This window comes from Bufo gargarizans, chromosome 9 (genome assembly GCF_014858855.1).
Source record: "Bufo gargarizans isolate SCDJY-AF-19 chromosome 9, ASM1485885v1, whole genome shotgun sequence".
In the NCBI taxonomy this organism is placed as follows: Eukaryota; Metazoa; Chordata; class Amphibia; order Anura; family Bufonidae; genus Bufo; species Bufo gargarizans.
This window is the reverse complement of record NC_058088.1, coordinates 137402212-137417507: the sequence shown is the minus strand read 5'-3', so window position 1 is coordinate 137417507 and position 15296 is coordinate 137402212.

Here is a 15296-nt window from a genome sequence, read left to right as displayed (position 1 = left end):
TTTAGGATTCAGTTTTCTTATATCTGACTCTATTGCCCCTCTGAATGTAGCCATCTCATTGCTTAATTCTTGTTTGGGGTACATTCTGGATTTGAGTCTCACATCAACATGTTGATATTTAGATGTCATCTCATTAGATTGGTGGTTGTTATTTTTCATAAAGTTCTTTTTACAGCATAGTTTTTTAATATATTTTTTTGATTCCAATATAGGAATCAAATTCATTGAGCTTCGCGCTGGGGCAAATTTTAAACCTTTTGAGAGTAATAGCTTTTGTGAAGGGATTAGTTCTCTTGTGCTTAGATTGATTAGGTTATCTCGTGTGATTTCCCTAGTTTTAATTTTGGACCCTCGTTTGGTTCTACTTCTTCGTGTTCTCTTTTGTGTGTAGTTGTGTTCAGTTGTATAAAGGGATTGTGTATTTGTGCTGTGAAGATTTTTGGCTGCATGTTCAATATTGGGTCTACCTTCTGTGTTCCCACTATTATGTCCTTGTGTGGTTCTACTAGTGGCTGTGATTCTTTGGTTAGGGAAAATGACCAAGGAATGCTTGGCTTGGGTACCAATTTCCCTATAGTGTTCTTCTGGTGTTGTGATTGTGAATAAGCCCCTTTCTGTTGTTGCTTCAGATGTTGATGGTTTAATTTGGGTTTGTATTTTAGACGCTCTTGTTTTTTCAATTGCGGACTTTTCACTAAAAAAGACGGTGAATATTCAACTCCATTTACTGGTCCCCCTATATCTATTTTATTGATGTTGTTTTGGTAGTATTTGGCTGGAATTGGGACCTCATTTGCCCGTGTTTTTTGGTTTCCATATTTATCCATGGAAGTTTTTTGAGCATTCGCTTGTTTCCTTGATGTTATTAAGAATTTCTTAATTTTCTTCTCAATGATTAGGGATGAGCGAACCTGACATTTTCGTAAAAGTCCGGGTTCGGGTTCGGTGTTCGTCGCTTTCTTGGCGCTTTTTGAAAGGCTGCAAAACAGCCAATCAACAGGCGTCATACTACATGCCCCAAGAGGCCGTCACAGCCATACCTACTATTGGCATGGCTGTGATTGGCCAGAGCACCATGTGACCCAGCCTCTATTTAAGCTGGAGTCACATAGCGCCGCCTGTCACTCTGCTCTGATTAGCGTAGGGAGAGGTTGCAGCTGCGACAGTAGGGCGAGATTAGGCTGATTAACTCCTCCAAAAGACTCCATCCATTGATCGATCTGCAGCTGTGGATGATTGAACTGCTGCTATTGAATTGCTCACTGTTTTTAGGCTGCCCAGAGCGTTTTTCAGTCACTTTTTTCTGGGGTGATCGGCGGCCATTTTGTGTCTTGTGTTGCGCCAGCACAAGCTGCCACCAAGTGCATTTAACCCTCAATGGTGTGGTTGTTTTTTGGCTAAAGCCTACATCAGGGTGAAGCTGTCACACCAAGTGCATTTAACCAGCAATAGTCTGTTTATTTTTTGGCCATATACTACATCAGGGGCAAGCTGCTCCTGTCACCAAGTGCATTTAACCTTCAATGGTGTGTTTTTTTTTTGGCTAAAGCCTACATCAGGGTGAAGGTGTCACACCAAGTGCATTTAACCAGCAATAGTCTGTTTATTTTTTGGCCATATACTACATCAGGGGCAAGCTGCGCCTGTCACCAAGTGCATTTAACCATCAATAGTGTGGTTATTTTTAGGCCATATCCCAGTCTAATTCTGTCAGTAAACGTATACCTGTCACCCAGCGCCTAAATACTAGGCCTCAAGTTTATATCCAGCTAAATCTGTTGTTACTGCTGTACTGTTTAAATACATCCCTAAAAGGGTATATCAGATTCAAGGTGCTGATAGGGTCATTCTGAATAACTTCACACACACGCTACTGTGCATTTCCAAGTCTAATTCTGTCAGTAAACCTATACCTGTCACCCAGCGCCTAAATACTAGGCCTCAAATTTATATCCAGTTAAATCTGTCGTTACTGCTGTACTGTTGTGGCTGGGAAAGTTATTTAGCGTCCGTCAAAGCACATTTTTTGTTCTGGGTTGAAATACAATTCCCAATTTAGCAATTTCCTAATTTAGTGGTTTCTGCTGTATCAGGCCTACTTTAAATACATCCCTAAAAGGGTATATCAGAATCAAGGTGCTGATAGGGTCATTCTCAATAACTTCACACACACGCTACTGTGCATATCCCAGTCTAATTCTGTCCGTAAAACGTATACCTGTCACCCAGCGCCTAAATACTAGGCCTCAAATTTATATCCTGCTAAATCTGTCGTTACTGCTGTACTGTTGTGGCTGGGCAAGTTATTTTGTGTCTGTCAAAGCACAGTTTTTGTTCTGGATTGAAATACAATTCCCAATTTTGCAATTTCCTAATTTAGTGGTTTCTGCTGTATCAGGCCTAATTTAAATACATCCCTAAAAGGGTATATCAGAATCAAGGTGCTGATAGGGTCATTCTCAATAACTTCACACACACGCTACTGTGCATATCCCAGTCTAATTCTGTCCGTAAAACGTATACCTGTCACCCAGCGCCTAAATACTAGGCCTCAAATTCATAGTCAGCTAAATCGGTGGTTACTGCTGTGCCTGTATAAGTGTAATACGGTACCTAAATAGATAGCCAGATAGTGTTAGGTGTCTGTAAAAAAAGGCCTGAATTTGAATTCAATACATTGGGCCAAATAATATTTTTGTTGTTGTGGTGAACGATAACAATGAGGAAAACATCTAGTAAGGGACGCGGACGTGGACATGGTCGTGGTGGTGTTAGTGGACCCTCTGGAAAGGACGTGGCCGTTCTGCCACATCCGCACGTCTTAGTGTACCAACTACCTCAGGTCCCAGTAGCCGCCAGAATTTACAGCGATATATGGTGGGGCCCAATGCCGTTCTAAGGATGGTAAGGCCTGAGCAGGTACAGGCATTAGTCAATTGGGTGGCCGACAGTGGATCCAGCATGTTCACATTATCTCCCACCCAGTCTTCTGCAGAAAGCGCACAGATGGCGCCTGAAAACCAACCCCATCAGTCTGTCACATCACCCCCATGCATATCAGGGAAACTGTCTGAGCCTCAAGTTATGCAGCAGTCTCTTATGCTGTTTGAAGACTCTGCTGGCAGGGTTTCCCAAGGGCATCCACCTAGCCCTTCCCCAGCGGTGGAAGACATAGAATGCACTGACGCACAACCACTTATGTTTCCTGATGATGAAGACATGGGAATACCACCTCAGCAAGTCACTGATGATGACGAAACACAGGTGCCAACTGCTGCGTCTTTCTGCAGTGTGCAGACTGAACAGGAGGTCAGGGATCAAGACTGGGTGGAATACGATGCAGGGGACGATGAGGTCCTAGACCCCACATGGAATGAAGGTCATGCCACTGACTTTCACAGTTCGGCGGAAGAGGCAGTAACATAGTAACATAGTATATAAGGCCGAAAAAAGAGATTTGTCCATCCAGTTCGGCCTGTTGTCCCGCAAGTTGATCCAGAGGAAGGCAAAAAACAAAAAAAACAAAAAACCCAGTGGTGAGACCGAGCCAACAGCGTAGCAAAAGAGGGAGCAGTGGGCAAAAGCAGAACACCCGCCGCCAAGAGACTCCGCCTGCTACTGACCGCCGCCATCTGGGACCGAGCACCCCAAAGGCAGCTTCAAGGAGTTCCCTGGCATGGCACTTCTTCAAACAATGTGCTGACGACAAGACCCGAGTGGTTTGCATGCAGTGCCATCAGAGCCTGAAGCGAGGCATTAACGTTCTGAACCTTAGCACAACCTGCATGACCAGGCACCTGCATGCAAAGCATGAACTGCAGTGGAGTAAACACCTTAAAAACAAGGAAGTCACTCAGGCTCCCCCTGCTACCTCTTCTGCTGCTGCCGCCTCGGCCTCTTCTGCTGCTGCCGCCTCGGCCTCTTCCTCCGCCTCTGGAGGAACGTTGGCACCTGCCGCCCAGCAAACAGGGGATATACCACCAACACCACCACCACCTCCGTCACCAAGCATCTCAACCATGTCACATGGCAGCGTTCAGCTCTCCATCTCACAAACATTTGAGAGAAAGCGTAAATTCCCACCTAGCCACCCTCGATCCCTGGCCTTGAATGCCAGCATTTCTAAACTACTGGCCTATGAAATGCTGTCATTTAGGCTGGTGGACACAGACAGCTTCAAACAGCTCATGTTGCTTGCTGTCCCACAGTAAGTTGTTCCCAGCCGCCACCATTTCTCCAAGAGAGCCGTGCCTTCCCTGCACAACCAAGTATCCGATAAAATCAAGTGTGCACTGCGCAACGCCATCTATAGCAAGGTCCACCTAACCACAGATACGTGGACAAGTAAGCACGGCCAGGGACGCTATATCTCCCTAACTGCACACTGGGTAAATGTAGTGGCAGCTGGGCCCCAGGCGGAGAGCTGTTTGGCGCACATCCTTCCGCCGCCAAGGATCGCAGGGCAACATTCTTTGCCTCCTGTTGCCACCTCCTCCTTCTCGGCTATCTCCTCCTCTTCTTCCACCTGCTCATCCAGTCAGCCACACACCTTCACCACCAACTTCAGCACAGCCCGGGGTAAACGTCAGCAGGCCATTCTGAAACTCATATGTTTGGGGGACAGGCCCCACACCGCACAGGAGTTGTGGCGTGGTATAGAACAACAGACTGACGAGTGGTTGCTGCCGGTGAGCCTCAAGCCCGGCCTGGTGGTGTGCGATAATGGGCGAAACATCCCTTGCCTGGCGCATGTGCTGAATTTGGTGTTGCAGAAGTTCATTCACAACTACCCCGACATGTCAGAGCTGCTGCATAAAGTGCGGGCCGTTTGTTCGCGCTTCCGGCGTTCACATCCTGCCGCTGCTCGCCTGTCTGCGCTACAGCGTAACTTCAGCCTTCCCGCTCACCGCCTCATATGCAACGTGCCCACCAGGTGGAACTCCACCTTGCACATGCTGGACAGACTGTGCGAGCAGCAGCAGGCCAGAGTGGAGTTTCAGCTGCAGCACGCACGGGTCAGTCGCACTGCGGTAGAGCACCACTTTACCACCAATGACTGGGCCTCCATGCGAGACCTGTGTGCCCTGTTGCGCTGTTTCGAGTACTCGACCAACATGGCCAGTGGAGATGACGCCGTTATCAGCGTTACAATACCACTTCTATGTCTCCTTGAGAAAACACTTAGGGCGATGATGGAAGAGGAGGTGGCCCAGGAGGAGGAGGAGGAGGAGGAGGAGGAAGAGGGGTCATTTTTAGCACTTTCAGGCCAGTCTCTTCGAAGTGACTCAGAGGGAGGTTTTTTGCAACAGCAGAGGCCAGGTACAAATGTGGCCAGCCAGGGCCCACTACTGGAGGACGAGGAGGACGAGGATGAGGAGGAGGTGGAGGAGGATGAGGATGAAGCATGGTCACAGCGGGGTGGCACCCAACGCAGATCGGGCCCATCACTGGTGCGTGGCTGGGGGGAAAGGCAGGACGATGACGATACGCCTCCCACAGAGGACAGCTTGTCCTTACCCCTGGGCAGCCTGGCACACATGAGCGACTACATGCTGCAGTGCCTGCGCAACGACAGCAGAGTTGTCCACATTTTAACGTGTGCAGACTACTGGGTTGCCACCCTGCTGGATCCACAGTACAAAGACAATGTGCCCACCTTACTTCCTGCACTGGAGCGTGATAGGAAGATGCGTGAGTACAAGCGCACACTGGTAGACGCGCTACTGAGAGCATTCCCAAATGTCACAGGGGAACAAGTGGAAGCCCAAGGGCAAGGCAGAAGAGGAGCAAGAGGTCGCCAAGGCAGCTGTGTCACGGCCAGCTCCTCTGAGGGCAGGGTTAGCATGGCAGAGATGTGGAAAAGTTTTGTCAACACGCCACAGCTAACTGCACCACCACCTGATACGCAACGTGTTAGCAGGAGGCAACATTTCACTAACATGGTGGAACAGTACGCGTGCACGCCCCTCCACGTACTGACTGATGGTTCAGCCCCATTCAACTTCTGGGTCTCTAAATTGTCAACGTGGCCAGAGCTAGCCTTTTATGCCTTGGAGGTGCTGGCCTGCCCGGCGGCCAGCGTTTTGTCTGAACGTGTATTCAGCACAGCAGCCGCCTGTCTACAGCCAATGTGGACAAGCTGACGTTCATAAAAATGAACCAGGCATGGATCCCACAGGACCTGTCCATCCCTTGTGCAGATTAGACATTAACTACCTCCCGTTAACCATATATTATTGTACTCCAGGGCACTTCCTCATTCAATCCTATTTTTATTTTCATTTTACCATTATATTGCGAGGCTACCCAAAGTTGAATGAACCTCTCCTCTGTCTGGGTGCCGGGGCCTAAATATATGCCAATGGATTGTTCCTATTTTGGGTGACATGAAGCCTGATTCTCTGCTATGACATGCAGACTAATTCTCTGCTGACATGAAGCCAGATTCTCTGTTACAGGACCTCTCTCCTCTGCCTGGGTGCTGGGCCTAAATATATGACAATGGACTGTTGCACTGGTGGCTGACGTGAAGCCTGATTATCTGGTATGACATGCAGACTGATTCTCTGCTGACATGAAGACAGCTTCTCTGTTACGGGACCTCTCTCCTCTGCCTGGGTGCTGGGCCTAAATATATGACAATAGACTGTTGCAGTGGTGGCTGACGTGAAGCCTGATTCTCTGCTATGACATGCAGACTGATTCTCTGCTGACATGAAGCCAGATTCTCTGTTACGGGACCTCTCTCCTCTGCCTGGGTGCCGGGGCCTAAATATCTGAGAATGGACTGTTCCAGTGGTGGGTGACGTGAAGCCAGATTCTCTGCTATGGGACCTCTCTCCAATTGATATTGGTTAATTTTTATTTATTTTATTTTTGTTTTAATTCATTTCCCTATCCACATTTGTTTGCATGGGATTTACCTACATGTTGCTGCCTTTTGCAGCCCTCTAGCCCTTTCCTGGGCTGTTTTACAGCCTTTTTAGTGCCGAAAAGTTCAGGTCCCCATTGACTTCAATGGGGTTCGGAACGAAATTCGGATCGGGTTCGGATCCCGAACCCGAACATTTCCGGGAAGTTCGGCCGAACTTCTCGAACCCGAACATCCAGGTGTCCGCTCAACTCTATCAATGATCTCTTGCTCAATTTTATCTAGTTTTACAAATAATTCATTCTGGAGTCTGAGATATTCATCGTCTTTTCTGAAAGTGTCCAATTGCTGCCCTTTTTTCTTTTATTAGTTGTTCTAGCTCAATTACCAATTCTTCCCTTCTTTGTATTACTAATTGTACTAATGCTGTAGATTGGATTTTGAAAAAGCATTCCCACTGAGAGTCAAACCGCTCCCCAAATAAATCAGAAGCTGGAGATTTAGATAATGTCAGCCCTTGTGGGGTGATTCCTGCTTTAAGATATTGGGTTAGCGATCTGATCTCCCAATGGTGTCTTAATTTTCTCATTAACAGTCTTTCCAATATTCTGAATGTATCAAACATATTTGGTTGAGACATCCCTATCTGATTATGTGCGCTGACTTGGCCTTCCAAGAAAATAAATTTATCAATTTTATCTTGTTTTAGAGCCATAAATTGCCATATGTCCATGTTTGCAGTGAATTGGGATAATAGCAGTATATAAATACACTCCGAGACAGTCAATAAAGTTATACTCCAAAACAATTTAAAATTACAAATTAAAAATGCAAAATTGCTGGGAGTGATTTTCTATATGGTAATGAATGTGAACTAATGGTGAATATTTAGAAAAGCTCCACCAGCATACTACTGGAGCCCAGCCTTTCAGTTACCAACTGAAACAAAACGAATAAATCAATAATAATTTAGGCTGGCTCACAGTATTTTTGCATAAACAGATTTATTAACTCACTAAAATTGAATAAAACTTTATTTAATGTCCACATTTCAACATACATATGTGTATAGATTTAAATGGAGTGCGGAGCTCAAGCACAAACCCATACAAGCTGGAGTACTCCAATTATATATGCAATTAAATAAGACCTTTTGGCTAATAGTGTTGTCGTCTCACTGCAAGATTCATTCAATTGATCAACTCAAATGTATATACGTTATATGCTGGTTTTACCAGTTGTTGGAACCAGGGAGGTTCTAGCGATGTCCTATCTGTGGTCTCTGGTGAACAAAGTTTTGCAACCAAAGTCCCGTTTTCTGCTGGTTATTACACCGCCTCCGACTGCTGGTAATTCGCTCGCTCCTTTTTCGGAGTGAGCTCTTGTCCCAATCAGTGTAGCATCCCATGTGTCCAACTAGATGGTGATACGTAACAATAGCCAGGTCTAGTTCACACTAGACGCGTTTCGGAACGCAGTTCCTTCCTCAGTAGGTGAATCTGAAATGCTGAATGCAGACCTATTTGTTACGCCTTTATATACCCTTTTAGGTTTGGTGTAATATATGGTCCGGATTCTGGACTGTCATAGATGCTGGTGTTTGGCGGAGGGAGGAGAGAGGGGAAGGATGCAGAGGGGGTCTGTGCGCTGCTAAACAGCCCAGCATTGACCCCCCGTGTAAACCTATGACAGTCCTTGAATCAATCAATCTATGTATGCATAGTCTTGATATTTATTATCTTAATTACAGTTGCATTTTTATTAGTTATTTTTTAAAATTTTAACCCTTTTTTGTCTAATTCAATATTGACAGTTTTTAATATGATGTATTATAGTGTATTATATATCATTCATTATGTATATACCTGAAGTGCCATTATATTCAGGAGCCGGACCTGGACCTTGCGGCCTATAATTAACATGGGACCGCACGATCCAGAATCCGGACCATATATTGCACCAAACCTAAAAGGGTATATAAAGGCGTGACAAATAGGTCTGCATTCAGCATTTCATATTCACCTACTGAGGAAGGAACTAGTGTGAACTAGACCTGGCTATTGTTGCAGTTTTAAAAAAAGGATTTTTTCCTAGTTATTGGAGCAAGTCTGCTATCAACTCTAAGCGGCCCCAGCTGCAAATTACCGTTGAGGTGGACCAACCTATATTGGTATATTGAAAATAGCAAAAGAACCCTACTAAGCAAGAATCAAACTACATACGAAGCGAACTCCGCTGTACTAGCTTCCGCCATCCTGACAAACCCAGGCATCCACGTCATCAACCAACGTATCACCATCTAGTTGGACATGTGGGACTCTACACTGATCGGGACAAGAGCTCACTCCGAAAAAGGAGCAAGCGAATTACCAGCAGTCGGAGGCGGTGTAATAACCAGCAGAAAACGGGACTTTGGTTGCCGAACTTTGTTCACCAGAGACCACAGATAGGACATCGCTAGAACCTCCCTGGTTCTAACAACTGGTAAAACCAGCATATAACATATATACATTTGAGTTGATCAATTGAATGAATCTTGCAGTGAGACGACAACACTATTAGCCAAAAGGTCTTATTTAGTTGCATATTGAATTGGAGTACTCCACTGTATGGGTTTGTGCGTGAGCTTCGCACTCCAGTTAAATCTATACACATATGTATGTTGAAATGTGGACATTTAATAAAGTTTTATTCAATTTTAGTGAGTTAATAAATCTGTTTATGCAAAAATACTGTGAGCCAGCCTAAATTATTATTGATTTATTCGTTTTGTTTCAGTTGGTAACTGAAAGGCTGGGCTCCAGTAGTATGCTGGTGGAGCTTTTCTAAATATTTACCATAAATTCTACTTTAGCTGTGTCCATACTCTTCTGGGGATGAGTGTCAAACGTGTGGGTATGATCATTTCTTTTCTTAAGGATAATGCACAGTCTTGGGCTTTTTCTCTGCTGACCGGATCACCATCCCTCCAGTCGGTAGATTAATGTTTTAGACCCGGATCAGATCTCTCAGGCTGAGACCAAGTTATGTGGTTTACGGCAGGGAGAGCGCTCCACGTAGATCTATTGTTCTGAATTTAGGAGATAGGATATGGATACGGAGTGGAATGATCCTGTTCTCCGTAGCCAGTTCTGTCAGGGTCTATCTGAGAGGATGCAGGACGCGTTGGCCTTTCATGAAAAACATGAGTCATTGGAAGCATCCATGTCCCTTGCTGTACCTCTGGATAAATGCCTGAGGGGGAGATCTAAGGTGTCAGCTTATGGTAAAGAGACACCTATGCAGTTGGGGGGAGCTACTCCTGGGACTGCTGGTAAGAGCTCTGGTCATATGAAGGGAGTCTGTTTTTGTTGTGGAAGGAAGGGACATTTTGTGAATATTTGTCCGTACATTCAGCGTCAAGGTGTAAACAAACAAAAAAAGACGCTTAATACCCTAATTGCTATTGGTGGTGTTGGTGGGGAGCAAGAAAAATTACTTTTGTCATTTACTGGTAGTACCCGATTTCTCCTGTCTGCCGAGGTGGCGAAACTTGTAAATCGAGGTGTTTATCGACAGTGGAGCTGAGGTTAACCTAATTGATGGACAGTTTGTTCGTATTCATGGGTTGACTATTAATGCACTAGAGAGAAGCATTTCTGTCTTTGCAATTGATTCTGCACCTCTTACCCCAAAATGCCTGTCACAGGTGGTAAATTACATCCATTTAAGAGTGTGTGATTTCCATCAGGAATCTGTCTTGTGTTGGATAGTTTTGGGTTTAATATGGTTAAGCAAACATAACCCTAAGTACATTTTACTGTAGGCCACTGGACTACAGGCCCCAAGCATTAGGCATTCACCGGACAGAAAAGTATATATTACACGGTCAATGGATATCAATTTTACTGCATTCTAGTACAAATACATGTCAAATACATATGTTTAAAAGAACTAAAAATATAAAATTGGATTAAAAACATGGCTAACGAAATCCCCCCTCTTAAAAAAAATCTCTAAGGACAATAGTTGAAATTCGATAACACATGGTCGTCACTGGTGTTGAATTCTTCCGAGGCCCCAACAATTATTTATTCACCGTACAGAAAAGAAGATGTAAGTATGTGGCTTCAGGCAGATTACACGGTCATCAGATATCAATTTTAAGCAATCACCTTACAGAAAAGAGCAAATAGGTATGTGGCTGGAGGTAGATTAAATGGTCATTGGATATCAATTTTACAGCAGACCAGTGGACTACAGGCCCCAAAAATTATTCATTCACCGTACAGAAAAGAACAAGTACAGAAAAGAAGATGTAAGTATGTGGCTTCAGGCAGATTACACGGTCATCAGATATCAAATTAAGCAATCACCTTACAGAAAATAGCAAATAAGTATGTGGCTGGAGGTAGATTAAATGGTCATTGGATATCAATTTTACAGCAGACCAGTGGACTACAGGCCCCAAAAATTATGCATTCACCGTACAGAAAAGAACAAGTAAGCATGTGGCTGGAGGTAGATTACACGGTTATTGGATATAAATTTTACAGCAGGCCAGTGGTCTACAGGCCCCCAAAATTATGCATTCAGTGGACAGAAAAAAACTATTATGTGTCTAAAGGTAGATTACACGGTCATTGGATATCAATGTTATAGCAGGCCAGTGCACGACAGACCCCAAATATTATGCATTCAGCGGACAGAGAAGAAAAGGAAGTATGTGGCAGGAGGCACATTACACAGTCATTGGATATCAATTTTACAGCAGGCCAGTGGACTACAGGCCCCAAAATTTTTGCATTCACCATACAGAAAAGATCAAGTGATTATGTGGCTGGAGGTACAGTATATTAGACGGTCAATGGATATAAATTTTACTGAAGGCCAGTACAAATACAGGTCAGATACATATGTTTAAAAGAACGGAAAAATAAATATTGGATTAACCCCTTAGTGACCAAGCCTGTTTCTTCCTTTTTTCATGGTCTTGTTAAAAGAGCTATAACTTTTTTTATTTTTTTCGTCTATATAGCTTTATGAGGGCTTGTTTTTTACGGGACAAGTTGTAGTTTTTAATGGCACCATTTTGGGGTACACATAACTCTTTCTGGAAGGGAGATGGGGAAAAATAGCAATACTGCCACTGCGTTTTTACATTATAAATATAACGGTGTTTATTTTTTGGTACAAATAACATAATATCTTTATTCTCTGGGTCAGTACGATTACAGTGCAGTAGCGTCTCTAGCTTTCAAATTTTGGGGGGCACACTGGGAGCCAGGAGAAAAGTAGGGGGGGCAGCTATAACAACGATACATTTACACAAGTACGCTTAGAAATGCTGCGATACTTTACCCAATACCTAAAACCGCAACAGGGAAGAAAAGTCCAGCTGTCTGTGGATGACACTTTTATAGAGAGGGGGATCTGTGGATGACACTGCTATGGGGGGGATCTGTGGATGCCACATACCGTGTATAGCATCTTATGCTATATGTGTCATCCACAGATCCACCCCATGACAGTGTCATCCCCATTTCCCCCTCCATAACAGTGTCATCCACAGATCTCCCTCCCCGCCTCTGACAGGAGTGTACATTTGACATTTCTAAACCGTAATCCATATCCTGCAGTAACTTTAACTTTAAATCAGGATTAAGCGGCCGCTCATCTCTACTAGTACCTTAACCTTATACCACTCGGCTAGCTTCGGTAACAGGGCCAGGCTACAGCCTACAAGTCCTGCCTGTTAGTTTTTACCGAGCGAGTGCTGATTTCTGCAGGTCAGAGGATACGGATTACAGTTTAGAAGAAATGTACACTCCTGTGAGCGGTCCAGACCAGTGGCGGATCCAGAGCCTGGTCTCAGGAGGGGCACTTCCAGATTATTTTCTGTCCGCCGCCACAGAACAAGGGTGCTTATAGAACAGACTACACAGTGTAGAGGTATACTGTATATTGTGTGGCACAGTGTAGTGGTATACTGTATACTGTGTGGCACAGTGTAGAGGTATACTGTGTGGCACAGTGTAGAGGTATACTGTGTGGCACAGTATAGAGGTATACTGTGTGGCACAGTGTAGAGGTATACTGTGTGGCACAGTGTAGAGGTATACTGTGTGGCACAGTGTAGAGGTATACTGTGTGGCACAGTGTAGTGGTATACTGTATACTGTGTGGCACAGTGTAGAGATATACTGTGTGGCACAGTGTAGAGGTATACTGTGTGGCACAGTGCAGAGGTACACTGTGTGGCACAGTGTAGAGGTATATTGTGTGGCAGAGTGTAGTGGTATACTGTATGGCACAGTGTAGAGGTATACTGTGTGGCACAGTGTAGAGGTATACTGTGTGGCACAGTGTAGAGGTATACTGTGTGGCACAGTGTAGCGGTAGACTGTGTGGCACAGTGAAGAGGTACACTGTGTGGCACAGTGTAGAGGTACACTGTGTGGCACAGTGTAGAGGTAGACTGTGTGGCACAGTGTAGAGGTATACTGTGTGGCACAGTGTAGAGGAAAACTGTGTGGCACAGTGTAGCGGTATACTGTATATTGTGTGCACAGTGTAGACAGAGGTATACTGTATATTGTGGGGCACAGTGTAGGCTACAATTACAATGAACACTTACAATTACTTGGCTTGGCCCTTGGGGATCTCGGACGCCACTTCCACACTTTGGCCGGGGGCTCGGCGGAGCTGATGTTATGTTTTATCCTAATGAGAAAGATTTCATAATAAGAATTTGGAGAAGGGGCAGAGAAATAGCAGAGCAGGGATAGGCTGGTGCTGCTACTAGGTGGTCATACCATGGGGGAGTAATAAAGCCCACCATTATGCCCCCCAGTAGAAATAATTCTCCTTATAATGTGACAATGCAAAAAATACCCCCTTATGCCCCCAGTTGAGCTAATGTCCCCCATAATGTGCCAGTATAAAATACCCCTATATAGTGCCCCCAGTAAATGCCCCCATAGTGCTCCTCTCCCCCTTCCTCCTAGTGCCCCCCATAATGTACCAGTATAAAATGCCCCAGTAGATGCCCTCAGTGTCCCCCATAATTTTGCAAGTATAAATTACCCCTTCTTAGTGCCCCCGTAGATGACTCCATAGTATTCCTCTCCCCCCTTCCCCATAGTACCCACCATAATGTGTCCCAGTATAAAATGCTACTGTACAGAGCCCCCCATATAAAACACCCCTTCTTTGTGTTGCCTCAGTAGATGCCCCTATAGTGCCCACCAATAATGTGCCAGTAATAAGCCCCCCATTACGTGCCAGTAATAAGACCCCCATTACGTGCCAGTAATAAGACCCCATTACATGCCAGTAATAAGACCCCATTACGTGCCAGTAATAAGACCCCCATTACGTGCCAGTAATAAGCCCCCCATTATGTGCCAGTAATAAGCCCCCCATCATGTGCCAGTATTAAGGCCCCCCATCATGTGCCAGTATTAAGGCCCCCCATCATGTGCCAGTATTAAGGCCCCCCATCATGTGCCAGTGTTAAGGCCCCCCCATCAAGTGCCAGTATTAAGGCCCCCCATCATATGGCAGTATTAAGGCCCCCCATCATGTGCCATTATTAAGGCCCCTCCATCATGTGCCAGTATTAAGGGCCCCCCCATCATGTGCCAGCATTAAGGCCCCCCCATCACGTGCCATTATTAAATAAGTCCCCCCCATCATGTGCCATTATTAATTAAGTCCCCCCCATCATGTGCCATTATTAAGTCCCCCCATGTGCCATTATTAAGTAAGTCCCCCCCATCATGTGCCATTTTTAAGTAAGTCCCCCCCATCATGTGCCATTATTAAGTAAGTCCCCCATCATGTGCCATTATTAAGTAAGTCCCCCCATCATGTGCCATTATTAAGTAAGTCCCCCCCATCATGTGCCATTATTAAGTAAGTCCCCCCATTATGTGCCATTATTAAGTAAGTCCCCCCCATTATGTGCCATTATTAAGTAAGTCCCCCCCATCATGTGCCATTATTAAGTAAGTCCCCCCCATCATGTGCCAATGTAGAACAATTTATTGTTCTACATGTCTTTGATAAAAAAAAAAATGTTTGGGTAAAAAAAAAAATGGTTTGGGTAAAAGTTATAGCGTTTACAAACTATGGTACAAAAATGTTAATTTCCGCTTTTTGAAACAGCTCTGACTTTCTGAGCACCTGTCATGTTTCCTGAGGTTCTACAATGCCCAGACAGTACAAACACCCCCCAAATGACCCCATTTCGGAAAGTACACACCCTAAGGTATTCACTGATGGGCATAGTGAGTTCATAGAACTTTTTATTTTTTGTTACAAGTTAGCGGAAAATGATGATTTATTTTTTATTTTATTTGTTTCTTACAAAGTCTCATATTCCACTAACTTGTGACAAAAAATAAAAAATTCTAGGAACTCGCCATGCCCCTCACGGAATAAC